The following is a 13659-nucleotide window of genomic DNA, read 5'->3' as shown; positions in this document are numbered from 1 at the left end:
CGGGTCGAGTTCCGGGATCGCAGTCAATTTCGAAAAGCTCAGTGGCATAGCTAACTATGGAAACTGGAAGTTTTCGATGCGTATGTATTTGATTCACGAGAATCTATGGGATTGCACAGAGGAAGCGTCACCCGGCGTTCCCAAGATCAGCGATGAGCGTCGACAACAGAGAACGCTTGCAAAAATATGCCTGATGGTGCAGCCGTCATCGTTTTCACATGTACGTAACGCAAAGACTGGATACGAAGCTTGGAACAATTTGAAAAAGGCCTACGAAGATAAAGAGCTATGTAGAAAACTAGGCCTGCTACGTACTTTATTTGGATTGAAACTAGAGCAATGTAAAGATATGGAGGCGTATCTCTTGAAGATCATGGATATAGATCAACAACTACGAGACATAAATTCTCCATTAGATGATGATTTCCTGTCAGTCATTATGTTAAGTGGTCTACCACCAGACTATGATCCACTTATAATGGCATTGGAAAACTCGAACGTTACATTGTGCAGTGAAACAGTTAGAAGTAAATTACTACAAGAAAATTTACGAAGAGACGATAAGACCGAAGAAAGTTCTATGTTTACAAACCGGGGTTCTAGTACAAAAAGTGTCAACAAACATCCATCGAAGGTTAAGTGCTTCATATGTAAGAAACCAAATCATTATGCGAAAAACTGTCCGAACAAAGCCAATAAAAGTAAGGAACGCAGTGAGAAGAGTGAAAAAGCATGGAACGGAACGTTGCTAACCGCTTTGACAGTTGACGTCAAGTCAAACTCGTTCTACGTTGACAGTGGCTCTACAAGTCACATGTCAAACGATAAAACGTTATTGCAAAATTATGTTTTGGAAACTCCGCGTTCAGTAACAGTGGCGAATAAAGAAAAGTTACATAGTGAGGGACATGGAACCGTGGAATTGTTGTTAAAAGGACACAGTGAAACAACGAAACTAAGCGACGTTGTTTACGTGCCGGGATTGTCAACAAATCTTATTTCCGTTGGCAAGATGGTAGACAAAGGACTTGAGGTGCTTTTTAAGAAGCAAAAGTGCTATATTTACTGTGGCAAAGACGTAATTGCCAGTGCTACGAAGGTGAACGGCGTCTATGAACTGGACATGGCGAGTCAACCGTCACATGGATGCGAGCTAGCTGCGGCATGTCACTCTGAGGTTTTGGGTGAGCGAGTGCCTGAGGTTCTTTCAAGGATTCCGGAAGCTGCTAATCTGTGTGAAACGAAGCCATCCCAGGAGTTGTGGCATCGCAGACTTTCACATCTGAACAGAAGGAGTATGGATTTACTGAAACAAGGTATGGCTAGTGGAATTGATTACACTAATGATAAACATACTCCGTGTGTAGCATGTCTTGAAGGGAAACAAAGTCGATTACCATTCCCTAAAAGGTCTTATACCAGAGCTACTGAGAAACTTGGTCTGATTCATACTGACTTAATGGGACCTATGCCAGTTTCCTCATTCAGTGGCAGTAGATATCTCTTGACTTTCATTGATGATTATTCTAGAATGACTTTTGGATATTTTATTAAAAGTAAAGATGAAGTATTGTCTGTATTTAAAACCTTTAAGAGTTTTGTTGAGAATCAAACTGACTTAAAGATAAAAGCAATTCGTTCAGATAACGGCACTGAATATGTGAATAAACAGTTCCAGATGTTTCTGAGAGAGCACGGCATCCAGCACCAGACAACCATACCATATTCTGCAGCCCAGAATGGAGTCGCGCAACGCGCCAACCGCACAATTATGCAGGCAGGACGCTGCATGCTGCAGGATGCTGGAATGGACCCGAGGTTCTGGGCCGAGGCGTTGAATACAGCAATATACATTAAGAATAAGTCACCAAGTAAGGCGGTAAGAGGGACCACACCTGAAGAGCTATGGTCAGGTAATAAAGTTAATTTATCCAATTTGAGAGTATTTGGCTGTGTTGCCTATGCAATGACCCCTAGTGAAAAACGTAAGAAATTAGATGCAAAAAGCAAAATGTATGTATTTGTGGGATATTGCGATGGATCAAAAGGATATAGACTGATTGACCCTCAAAACCCGTCTAAATGTATTAAGTCTCGAGATGTACAGTTCTTTGAAGAGAAAATGTTTAAAGATATAAAACTGAATCAGCAAAATCCTACTACTGATGGTCAGTTACATTTACTTAGTGATGGCATGGATAATACTACTAGAAATGCAGAACCTTTACCTGCAGATCCGTTGCCAGCTGATCTTATTGAGGAAGTACCTGAAGTATCTGAAAATGAATCGAGCACTTCTAGTTCCAGTTTTGTGGATGATCCTAACGATGTCACTTGGAATCCTGATATGACTACGGATCAAGGCTCCAGTGAGTATGAGGAAATGACAGACTCCGCTAATGCTGCGATTGCAATGACAGCTGCTTGTCAAGGTGCTGAACCAAAGACAATTCATGAAGCGCTGTCAGGACCTGAAAAAGAACATTGGAAGGAAGCAATTGCGGATGAGTACAAGTCATTTGAAAAGAACAGAGCCTGGACATTGACAACATTGCCTGCTGGAAAGAAAGCTGTAAAATGCAAATGGATTTTCAAAAAGAAACTTGGATTGGAAGGTCAGCTACTTCGTTACAAAGCTAGACTTGTAGCTAAAGGATTTACCCAGGAATATGGCGTAGACTACAATGAGACCTACTCTCCTGTGGTAAGATACTCAACCATATGTACTTTACTTGCCCTGGCAGTCAACTTAGACATGAAAGTTGATCACATGGATGTGAAGACAGCCTTTCTTAATGGTGATTTAAAGGAGACTGTGTATATGGAACGGTAAAGAAAACTACGTATTCAAGCTTAACAAAGCAGTCTATGGACTGAAACAGGCATCAAAGGCCTGGTACGACAAAATTGATAATGCCCTGAAGGTTCTCAAGTTCAGAAAATCACTCAGCGAGCCCTGTGTTTACATAAAATCGAATGATAGTGGTAACCTCATTATATTAGCACTATATGTTGATGACATTCTGATTTTCAGTAAAGATACACCAGAGAAGAAAAAGCTGAAGGAAGAACTGATGAGAATATTTGAGATGAAGGATCTTGGTCGTGCTACGCATGTACTGGGCATGAGATTGACTCAAGATAAAAATAAAATTACTCTTGATCAGAAAAATTACATACAGAAAGTATTAGAACAATTTAATATGGCGGACTGCAAACCTGTGAGCACACCTTTAGAGACCGGCTTGAAATTTGAAAAGGGAGAACAGACTGATCCTGACTCAAAGTTCAGAAGCCTGATTGGATGTATTATGTATTTAGCGGTGTGCACAAGACCAGATATTGCCCATGCAGCAAGCCTATTAAGCCAGTTCAACAACTGTTATTCTGAAACGCACTGGAAAGCGGCGAAGCGTGTTCTTCGATATTTAAAAGGAACAATGGATTATTCCTTACAATATGAGAAATCAATATTATCTGTTACAGGATATGTAGATGCTGATTGGGCATCCAACCCGCTAGACCGACGTTCGTATACAGGGTATGTGTACAAGATTAGCGGCTCAGCAGTGTCATGGGAGAGTCGTAAGCAAAGAACCATTGCCTTGTCTTCAACCGAATCTGAGTACATGGGGTTATGTGAAGGAGCGAAGGAAGCTGCATTCATAAGGACCTTTTTACATGAATGCCTAGGTAAATACTTACCCATTACTCTATACAACGATAGTCAGTCGGCGCAGAAGATTTGCAACAGTCAAATCAACCATAGTAGAAGTAAACATATAGACATTCGACATCATTATGTGCGGCAAGTCGTAAGTGATAAAATTATTAACTTAGAATACTTGTCTACTGATCAAATGCCTGCGGATGTTTTGACAAAGCCTCTAACCAAGGACAAACATTTTAATTGTGTTTTTAATCTCGGTTTAAACTGTTCGGTTTAAGGGCAGGTGTTAGAACATATAAACCTATCAGGTTGTAAACCTTACGCCATGAGCTGGCGACTATTTTGTTTTGTCTGTGGTTTTCTATTTTGTCAGTTTACTTGAACAAATGAATATATATATATATCGTTTTTCTGTCTGCACAAATAATGTTTTACTCTATTCAATCCTGGTAGAATTCCACTCCAAACCCAATAGGTAGTTATAAAGTTTTCCATATTTCTCGGACCCTCTTATTAAGGATGACTCACGTTAGACCGGGCCGTGTCCGGGCCGGAGCTTCCGGAGCTTCGTTTTCTATGGAAAGCATCACGTGATCACCTGTCATCTGTCATAGAAAAGTAAGCGCCGGAAGCTCCGGCCCGGACACGGCCCGGTCGGCCCGGTCTAACGTGAGTCATCCTTTAAGGTCTGAATTTCCCGCGACCTCATAACCTAAGCCCTCGGGTTAAATCCTGAAAGTTGATATTTAGTTCTATTTGGCAATTAGGCTGCCCCTCGGCCTCGGGCTACTGGGGCCAGTAAAGCCTAGATCCGATATAGGGCAAACTAATATTATTTTAACGACCAAGTTGAAACAACCTGTGGCAAAAACGTTTCATAAATATTTTCATCGTACCTATATAATGCTTATGTTTAAAAAAAAAATGATATTTGATTTTAGATTTCTTAGGTATTTGTTTGGCCCTATGGTTGACTGGTACATAATGCCATTTCTACATTTACAAGTGATTTTGTAAGTACATCGTTATTGACGTTATTAGCACGAAACGCGGGCCTCAAGACAAGAACGGTACCTTAGCTTATCCCTCACCTCGCAGCCTACGAGAAGATGATTATAATATACCTCCCGAGACACCGTAATCTCACCCTACTTGTTAGCAGGCCCCGCACGTCGTGTCGGCCATAACTCCCGGACTGCATGATTTGATACCAGCTCACGGTGGATGCTGATGGTTCAATACGGATAGAGGGTAGAATCTGTCTACTGGTCTAAGCTAACTTTGTACCGACTTGATCATATTAAAGTGTGTAAGAGTCATTATAAATGTATTTTTTTTCATACAAATTTGACATGATGATGACGTTGATGACGTTGCAAATGCCACGCAGAATTATCTTGGTCTGATTCTTAGGTTCTTCTTTAATGAGACTTCTTACCGATTCGCTAATTAGTTTGAATATACCGTTAAACTGTCGTTTACATTGTGAAACTTGCACAAGCCTTATTGAGCTTACTATGGGACTAGGTCGATCTGTGTAAAACTGTCCTATAATATTTATTTATTTATTTATAAACTATGTAATATTTACCGTTCAATTGTTTTTCTATAGAAAGTTATGTATTGCGTTGTTCTAAAATCTAAATCTATTACAATAATGGTCATTTGATTCATATGTTTACATACAGTTTAGGATAATTATATAAATACCTTCATAGCTAAATACTTTGATTATTTGGAAAATCGCGTTAAAGAATAATAATTGGCCAAGCACGAAGTCAAGACTACGGTGTTCAGAGCACCGTACCATGCATACCTAGGTGGTTTAAAGTTTGGATACCAATACTAATTTATCCCATACATTTTATTCACGAGGAAATAAGTAATGTCTGGGAGCTCTGGGACCTTGGAGTTTGGACTGTTATTAAAGGCCTCTGGGCTAGTATAGGTAATGTAGAAGTTATAAAGCTTCTATCTTAGATATATTTTTTAGAGATTAGAGATTTTATTTACCACCTTGTCGGGTTGATTGATTTATATATTATGTATATCCTTACCAAATTACAGCTTTCCAGCACTAACGATCAACCTCATCTTGGAGGTAAAATGAGGAAAAATCGTAAGAGTTCCATTTCGGCCAAACGAAGTCAAGAACGTTTATATAATATAGGCCTACCGTTTATCTAAAACGTTTGGTGAAGGCACATTTCTAGTAGAAACAAATTATTCTGAATTTCTCTGTAATTTGTACAAACCATTTCCTAAATTGACATTCCGCTAAACTGTTGTTTTTACATCTTACTAGCATCCATAACATATTGAAGTAATATTCTTCCACTTGTCTGAACTTTTTCAATATTATTGATTCTTTCGAACACCAAAAATAGTTGACAATTTAATATACGTCGTTGACAAGCAACTTCGAGCATGAAAAACTAAATCCGTCAAAAATACTAGGTATACAACCTCATGATAATCTTTGTTGCAATTGTTGTATTTTGAACTTGTAGACTGGGCAGGCACGACTCAAAAAGGAATAATATTTCAATTAAGTTTGTGATTCGTCATTTCTCGGTTTTTGACGTTTAGGCTTGTTTCTGACACAAAATGTAATTAACGTAAAGTATTAATCAATTTGCTCATGTTTCATATAAGTCACAGAAATAAGTAATAATACATGTCTAAGTTTTGGTAGAAGTAGGGTAATTGCGTCAGTTTGCCGTCCAGTACCTGTTTTCGTCCACTTGGCGGAGTTGCTACGAAGAATTGCGTATAATTTGAATATAAACCTACCTTACCGCACAATTTTGGACTTATTGTAAATCAGTTTAAAAAATAATAAATATTTTAGTAGAACTGGGATTCATGAGTCATGAATCTTAACTGACATTTTTGTCGCTGGCTGTAAGGTAAACTTTACATCTATTGCACCTACCAAAAAAAAAATACACAAAAAATAACCAAAAACTAGGTATATTTAATATTTAAAATGTATTCTTGGAAAGTAGTTAAATACGAATACACGTTTTTAAGCACTTGCAAAACAACACATACAACAACACACAAAACACAAAATATTACAAAATATTTTATTTTTAACATGGAATTAATTAATGTAGTTAGAGTCAATAAAAACATTGATTGACTCTAACTACATTAATTAATTCTGTTCAACATAAAAATATATCTTAGCAAACGTTGTGCTTAGTTGGTGAATAGTTTTCATAATAATTGTGACTCAAAATATTCGCATGTCATGCCGAATATTCGTTCGCCGAATATTCGGTATTCGGCCGAGCGAGCGGCCGAATATTCGGTATTCGGCCAAATTTACTATTCGGGAGGGGGGGGGGGGGCATCTCTAATAATGAATACGTACTGTATACAATTAATACATAAATATAATGGTACTTAATGAAAAGGAAATATTGTTGCAACGAATCAGATACTCTCAGTAAAATCTATAGATGAGGCCATAGCTGTTAATAAATATTAAATGACTTTATTATCTCTATACGCTAACTAACTTACTAACTCTATGTGCTCTATTGTGAAAAAAAAAAAACAACACAACGACAGTGAAGAACGGAATTCTTAATTTAAAATTTTACAGATAAAATCCAATAATAAATATGATTCTTACTGCATGAGCATACTGAGATAGTCCATTGGTTTTACTAAATTTACTATTCGGGAGGGGGGGGGGGGGGCATCTCTAATAATGAATACGTACTGTATACAATTAATACATAAATATAATGGTACTTAATGAAAAGGAAATATTGTTTCAACGAATCAGATACTCTCAGTAAAATCTATAGATGAGGCCATAGCTGTTAATAAATATTAAATGACTTTATTATCTCTATACGCTTTACTAACTCTATGTGCTCTATTGTGAAAAAAAAAACAACACAACGACAGTGAAGAACGGAATTCTTAATTTAAAATTTTACAGATAAAATCCAATAATAAATATGATTCTTACTGCATGAGCATACTGAGATAGTCCATTGGTTGGAAAGCCCGTTCGAAATTTAAACTTATTTGCATTATAGTAAGGTTGTATTTTGTAGATATTTTTCTCTCTCATACTTATAGTAGGCTATTCAGAAAAAAATGAAATATCCCACAAAAGTAAGTAAGCAGAATTAAACTTTGTATCAAAGACATAAGTCATAAATTTCAATGCCAAAGTTTTAAGTAAGGATCTTTCTCGCTAAAACTACTTCCTAATATGAAAGACCAGTGTAAGCATCAGTTAGCTAGCCCTAAGCAACCAAAGATCAGGCTGCAGTTGAAAAACGAATAAAGATAAAGTTAACCTGATAATTTTCCCGCCGTCTTCATGCTTGTTTTGGTTGGATATTGACTGATGGTCAGCTGCCTGTTAGCTATAGTTTTCGCGAAAATCGCCAGGACAGAGGTAAAAATTTTGTATGAAAACTTGCAACTTTAAATGCATTTTTTATCGAAACTACTGCACTCTAAAATGAAGTCAAAATCAGTCCATCGACTCAATTTTTTTGCAAGCTTTCTAATGGTACCTCACACGATTCTTACAATTGAAAATAAAATTCAGCCTACCCCTCTAACCCCCTAAATTTCCCCCTAAAATCAGAAATAAGCAGTTTTTACTTTTTCACAGTGTTAGTGTTGGTACTTGCCATAACTATTCCAAATTTTAGGTACCTACATCAAACGGTCTTTGAGAAAAACGCATTTAACGCCGATTTGCAAGACCGAAGTGATCCCATAAGAGCACCGTTAACAAAGTTTTGTACGGTGCTCTAAATTATATAGAATTGGTAAGGATTCAAATCAAAATTCATCTCAAATATAATTCTAATTAATATAATTAATACAGTATCAATGTCAAATTGATACAATAAAACAATACAATTTGGTTTCATCTCTGAATACAAATTAATCACTTGTACTGTACCTAAATGAACTTGACCGGAGTCTTTCAGGCGTCTTCATTTCAAACTCATTGTTTATTGTACGTAAATTGACTCTTTAGTCCCCTACCAATTTATAGGAATTAGGCCTAACAGAAAACAATTGGCAAGAACTTAAGGACTATCGAACAGTAAATGAGAAGTGGTTTTAACTGGAGTTCAGAGGGTATTCTGAATGGAAATTCCGTTATCTGTCTCTATCACTCTAGCGTATTCGAGGGACTTCGTGCAAGTGCAAGTATACTATGTCTGGCATAGTAGGCAATGTTGACGAAGCTGTCATAGCAATAAAAAAAAACTACTTATTAATTTTCCAAAAAGTCATAGACTTGTCCCAGAAATATTTAACTCGAAAAGAACTGTTTCGCTATAAGTTACGCCCTAATTTCAACCGTCATCCTTCAACGCCGCACTTTTCTCGTAAGTTGGTAAGTAATATCGCGCGTATATCATTACGCGCACTTAATCTGAATTTATGGCCGCGTTGACATAATTCTGGCAGTGCCGAGTGCCGTTATGCCCATTATACGTTTTTCTTGCTTAATACACGCTGTTTGGAGTTTCATTGCGGGCATTTGGCGCAAATTGGGCCGAGCCCGGAACTGGGAATTATTGTGTTCGGGCTTAAATGTGGCTTGAGCGGCATTTGGAGTTTTAATATCTTCATTTGATTTGGCATTTATTATCATTCTGAACACATTCAAAAATCCTCCAGAGAAAGAATAATAATTGCCAGAGAGAGAGAGAGAGAGAGAGAGAGAAGAGAGAGATTGATTCGATAGGTGCTTGCTGTTTCTTTACAATAACACATGCAATATAGATTACAATAACCCCATTGCTAGCTTGGGCTTCCACCGATAAACAACAGCCAGGTATGGCACAATATCAAGAGTTTCGTTGCTCTATTAATTTAATATTTATTACACGCGTGATCTCCGACTGCACACATTTGTGACGAACAGCGAGATTAATACACATATTCTGTTGTCAAGCTTCTGAAGTACTTTTCGTGAAGGGCATACCTAATACATCCCCATGGATACTTACTTTGGCATGCAAGCGACGTCTCGAGGTGTGACGAAGTGACCGCCGGACTGCATAGCGATGAGGGATCAGCTGCATGCTTAGCATATCCGAACTGCCATGGAGGTACTTCTTAATAGCCTCAGTTGAAGGCCGAACGGTAACTGTAACGCTTCGGTAGTTACTGTAAGTAGGTAGTTCGGTAGTCTTAGAGAATATAACCAAACGGAGTGGTCATTAACAGGCGTTCCCCTCTGTTGAAAATAGGCGGCCAATGGTCTGTTGACCACATGTCAACAACAACATGTCAACCACATGTATGGACTGACGTTTATCTGACATGGCTATGTTTACGTTACGTATACATTTGATGTGCCCCTCCCCCGCACTAAACGGCAGACTATTTTGTACCGAAAATTATAGACATGGCGTCTCCGTTGGTTATATCCTCTAAGTCGGTAGTCCCTAGTAGTTTCGGTAGTAGTTAGCATTGTTATCATGATTTCAAGGTATACTTAATGTAGGTATGTTAAAATGTATCTAACTATGTATCACAAATTAATTATCAGGTTGACCGACTTTAAAACATTATATAGACCGAAATATATTTCTGGAACCTTTGCTTTTAAAGATGTGTGTAAACTCGACTTGACTGCACATACCTAGTTAACCTAGTATGACTAGGTATTACTTATTCATTTACGTATTACTTATTAATTGCTCAACTTTTTTTGTTTGTTACTAATTGTAAGTTTGTACACCTTTGGGTTCCCCCACATATTTGTCGACGCGGAATTGGCAAAATCCGATAGAAATAGGCCGAATGCGCGTCGATAGGTATATCTGGGTAGACCCTACAGAATTCGATATTCCTCCATATTAAACCTTTACTGAGTAGGTAAACATAAAGACAGAAACATACATAAACTTCGGCTAGAAATTTTCCCACGAAACGAACTGTCGACTCGCAACTCCCGCAACTTCATGTGTATTCTAAAATTTCTGAAGAACAGCGACAAGAATCCTATGTGACCGAAGTTACACTTCGACTACTAAAATATGTTCCATATTCTCGGATGGAGCACGGTAACTTCGAGATACCTAGAGGTAGACTTCGAATTTATATAATATGCACTGGGGTATAATTTCGGAATACTTCTGGGTACATACTCAAAATCACGAGGGCTACCGATATAAAAAAACTGGTCAAGTGCGAATCGGACTCGTGTTTCAAGGGTTCCGTACATCCCTTAATTTTTTTAATTTTTTTTTGTAAGTGAAACGTAACGTGAGTGAAACGTCTTGAAAAACCCGAATGGGTCAGATCAAAAACCAGATGTAACATGAAGTGTTACGGCGCGGTGGCTTATATCTCTGCAACTATGTAAAGTAGCTTGGATAGGAAGATTACATACCCAACAATAGTACAAGTGTCCAAATGCGAAGACTGAAGGCCGAGCTCCGCGTAGAGCTGAAAGTTCGGAGCGTCCCACTGTGGGCTGAATTCGGCTCTCATTGACATAGAAACCGAAGTTGCTAGCATTGTTATTGGTAACCTATGAATTTTAGACGATTAGGAATGAAAATTGTCGAGTTACGACTTTTTGCAAAAAAAAATCATGGAGCAGGAATAAGAAATTATTATTACCGCAAAATTATTTGTAATTTTATACTACGAATTATTTGTATTTTTTTGGCATACTACATATATCCGTCATGGGTGCGTTTTTTTTTTGAAATCATTAATTGTTTCTATGGAAAAAGCGCAAAAACCAAAGTCAACATTTTAAGATTATTTTGATTGAAATGGGGTTTGCCCAGTGTGTTTATGCTAAGTTATAAGTTTCAGGCGATTTGAGTTGAAAATAGTAGAGTTATGATTATTTTTCAAAAAAAAATCTATGGAGCCGGAACAAAAAATCAAAATATCTCAAGAACCGCAACAACTCTAAAAGTACCATTGCGGCTGTGTGCCAGATACAGCCTAGTCGCATTTTTTGTTTTCAGTCCGACTCACGCTTGAACCTAATAAAGGCACGCCTCATCGGGACGCTTCGGGCCTTCGGTCTTATTCGGCTATCGGCCTAGGACCTTCGCAATAGTTGTGTACCCCACGATACATTTAAACCATTGCGGCTGTGTCCCTAAAAAAGACTAACCGCATTTTTGTTCTTAAATCCGACTCACGCTTGACTCTAGATTTCTAATAGGTTTTCCTGTCATCTTTAGGTAAAGAACTATTTTGTGTATTTTTTTCAAAATTTTAGACCCAGTAGTTTCGGAGATAGAGGGGGGGGGATGGTAATTTTTTATCTATTTTCTTGAATAACTTCTAAACTTTTTATTCTAAATACGTAATCATTTATTTACATACAACATATATACAGTGGTACTACTAAACGAAATTAATAACTAGCTTAAATCTAAAATAGGCCCTTGAGGCATTGTACCAAGGATGCTGGCGGCATTTCCTCGCTGTATCGCAATGCTGATACGTTGTGCGAGGTAGCCGCCAGCTCTTCGGTCACCAGTTACGTCAACCAGACGCTTCGCGATTTCTGCGAACAACTTATGCGCGCTGGGACCCCATGGACGCCTTGGTTCATCAGACTGTAAGCTTATTCGTGAATAAATAAATAAAATAAAATAAAAAATGGACCTAGAGTTTCAACACCAAATGGTACAAAATGGTACTCTCTACCGAGGCTCTTATATTTGTTACGTTTTAGAATTTCGGCGCTTTCCGCCGCTCCGCCCGCTTTTACAGTAGTCCGTTGGAGGTGGGACGGTGCCAGTGTGTCTACGCAGGTAGCATCCCACACCAACATCCGTCCCAAGCTCCAAGGAACTAAGGACACTCCACATTAAGCGACGCATGTCTCGAAAAACGGCCTGCACTTTTTTGACAAGATAATCCGTGGTGTCCCAGTCGGTCCACGTCCGTGCCACAAGAGCATATGTGTGGCGTACACACCGAAACCCCGAGTCGCAAACCAGTCGCCAGTCTAAGGGAGGCCGGATCCAAGAAAGTACCAGTATTGGGCGAAGGATGGGCATGTAGCCAGTAACCGGCTTCCCGGGCTCCGACCGCCAAAAGCCTCGCGCGGTCTGGACCTGTACAGTTGTTTAAGAGAGTATTGTAAGTTAAATCACAGTAAACATTATCCCAACTCCTTTGTGAATTTGGGTTGTCTGGAAATTATTTGCCTGGGCAAGCAATTTTAAAAGCATTTTTGGCGTCCTCAAAGCCCGCGATCTCACAGTTTGTGGGCAAAGCCCTTAAGATATTTCCTATGAGACCAGACGTGCTATGAGTGGACGCCAAAAAGGCTGGGGAAGCCACACTGGAAATTTTGCGAATTCCTAAACCTCCAAACCGAATGGGGAGGGACGCTTGAGACCAGGAAGGCTCACTTAGCTGAATGTTTAGAATCGTCTCTAAACTAATTTTGATCAAATCATCTATGGGCGACAATAAATTTTGATGTTTCCAGAAAGGACAACAGCGGAGCACATACGTAAATTTAGGGACAAAAAGGCAGAATTTAAGAATCACAAGAGCATAATGAGGGCTAATTTCGAGTAAGCGATCCGTGTGACTTTTGAATTTAGTTATGGAGTTAGAAATATAATCGGGAAAAGATTCTTCGAATATAGGAGAACCCAGGAGGCAAAGAGAATACTTGTCTACTGATTTGATATTGGGAGTCAGATCGTCAAATTTGGGTTGTAAGTTGGTCAAAGTACAAGAAGATTTTTGAATAAAGAGTTCGCATTTACTGAAATTCAGTTCTAAACCAATATTTTCGAAACTACTCTTAATAAAAGACAAATCAGAGAGTACAGTATTCACGTCACCTCCTAGGGTTCCGTCATCTAAGTACCACACATTGAATTTTGATTTTAAATTTTTGATAATTGGATTTATAGCCAAACTAAAAATTGCTGGCCCGAGAGGGTCACCCTGCTGACAGCCAACCTCGGAAGATAATTCATGTGACTTGT

The 13659-nt window shown here is 38.5% G+C and overlaps 1 long non-coding RNA gene across 1 annotated transcript; it reads left to right on the top strand.

The window, feature by feature from the left end:
* Positions 1–2252: 2252 nt before the first annotated feature.
* On the top strand, positions 2253–3835 carry LOC134791535 (uncharacterized). The gene is made up of 2 exons (XR_010144307.1): positions 2253–2615; positions 3744–3835. It is a non-coding gene; the product is annotated as an uncharacterized LOC134791535 (long non-coding RNA).
* The last annotated feature ends 9824 nt before the right edge of the window (positions 3836–13659 follow it).

This window comes from Cydia splendana, chromosome 6 (genome assembly GCF_910591565.1).
Source record: "Cydia splendana chromosome 6, ilCydSple1.2, whole genome shotgun sequence".
NCBI lineage: Eukaryota > Metazoa > Arthropoda > Insecta > Lepidoptera > Tortricidae > Cydia > Cydia splendana.
The sequence above is the reverse complement of the archived record's forward strand: the minus strand, read 5'-3'. Positions and strand labels throughout refer to the sequence as shown.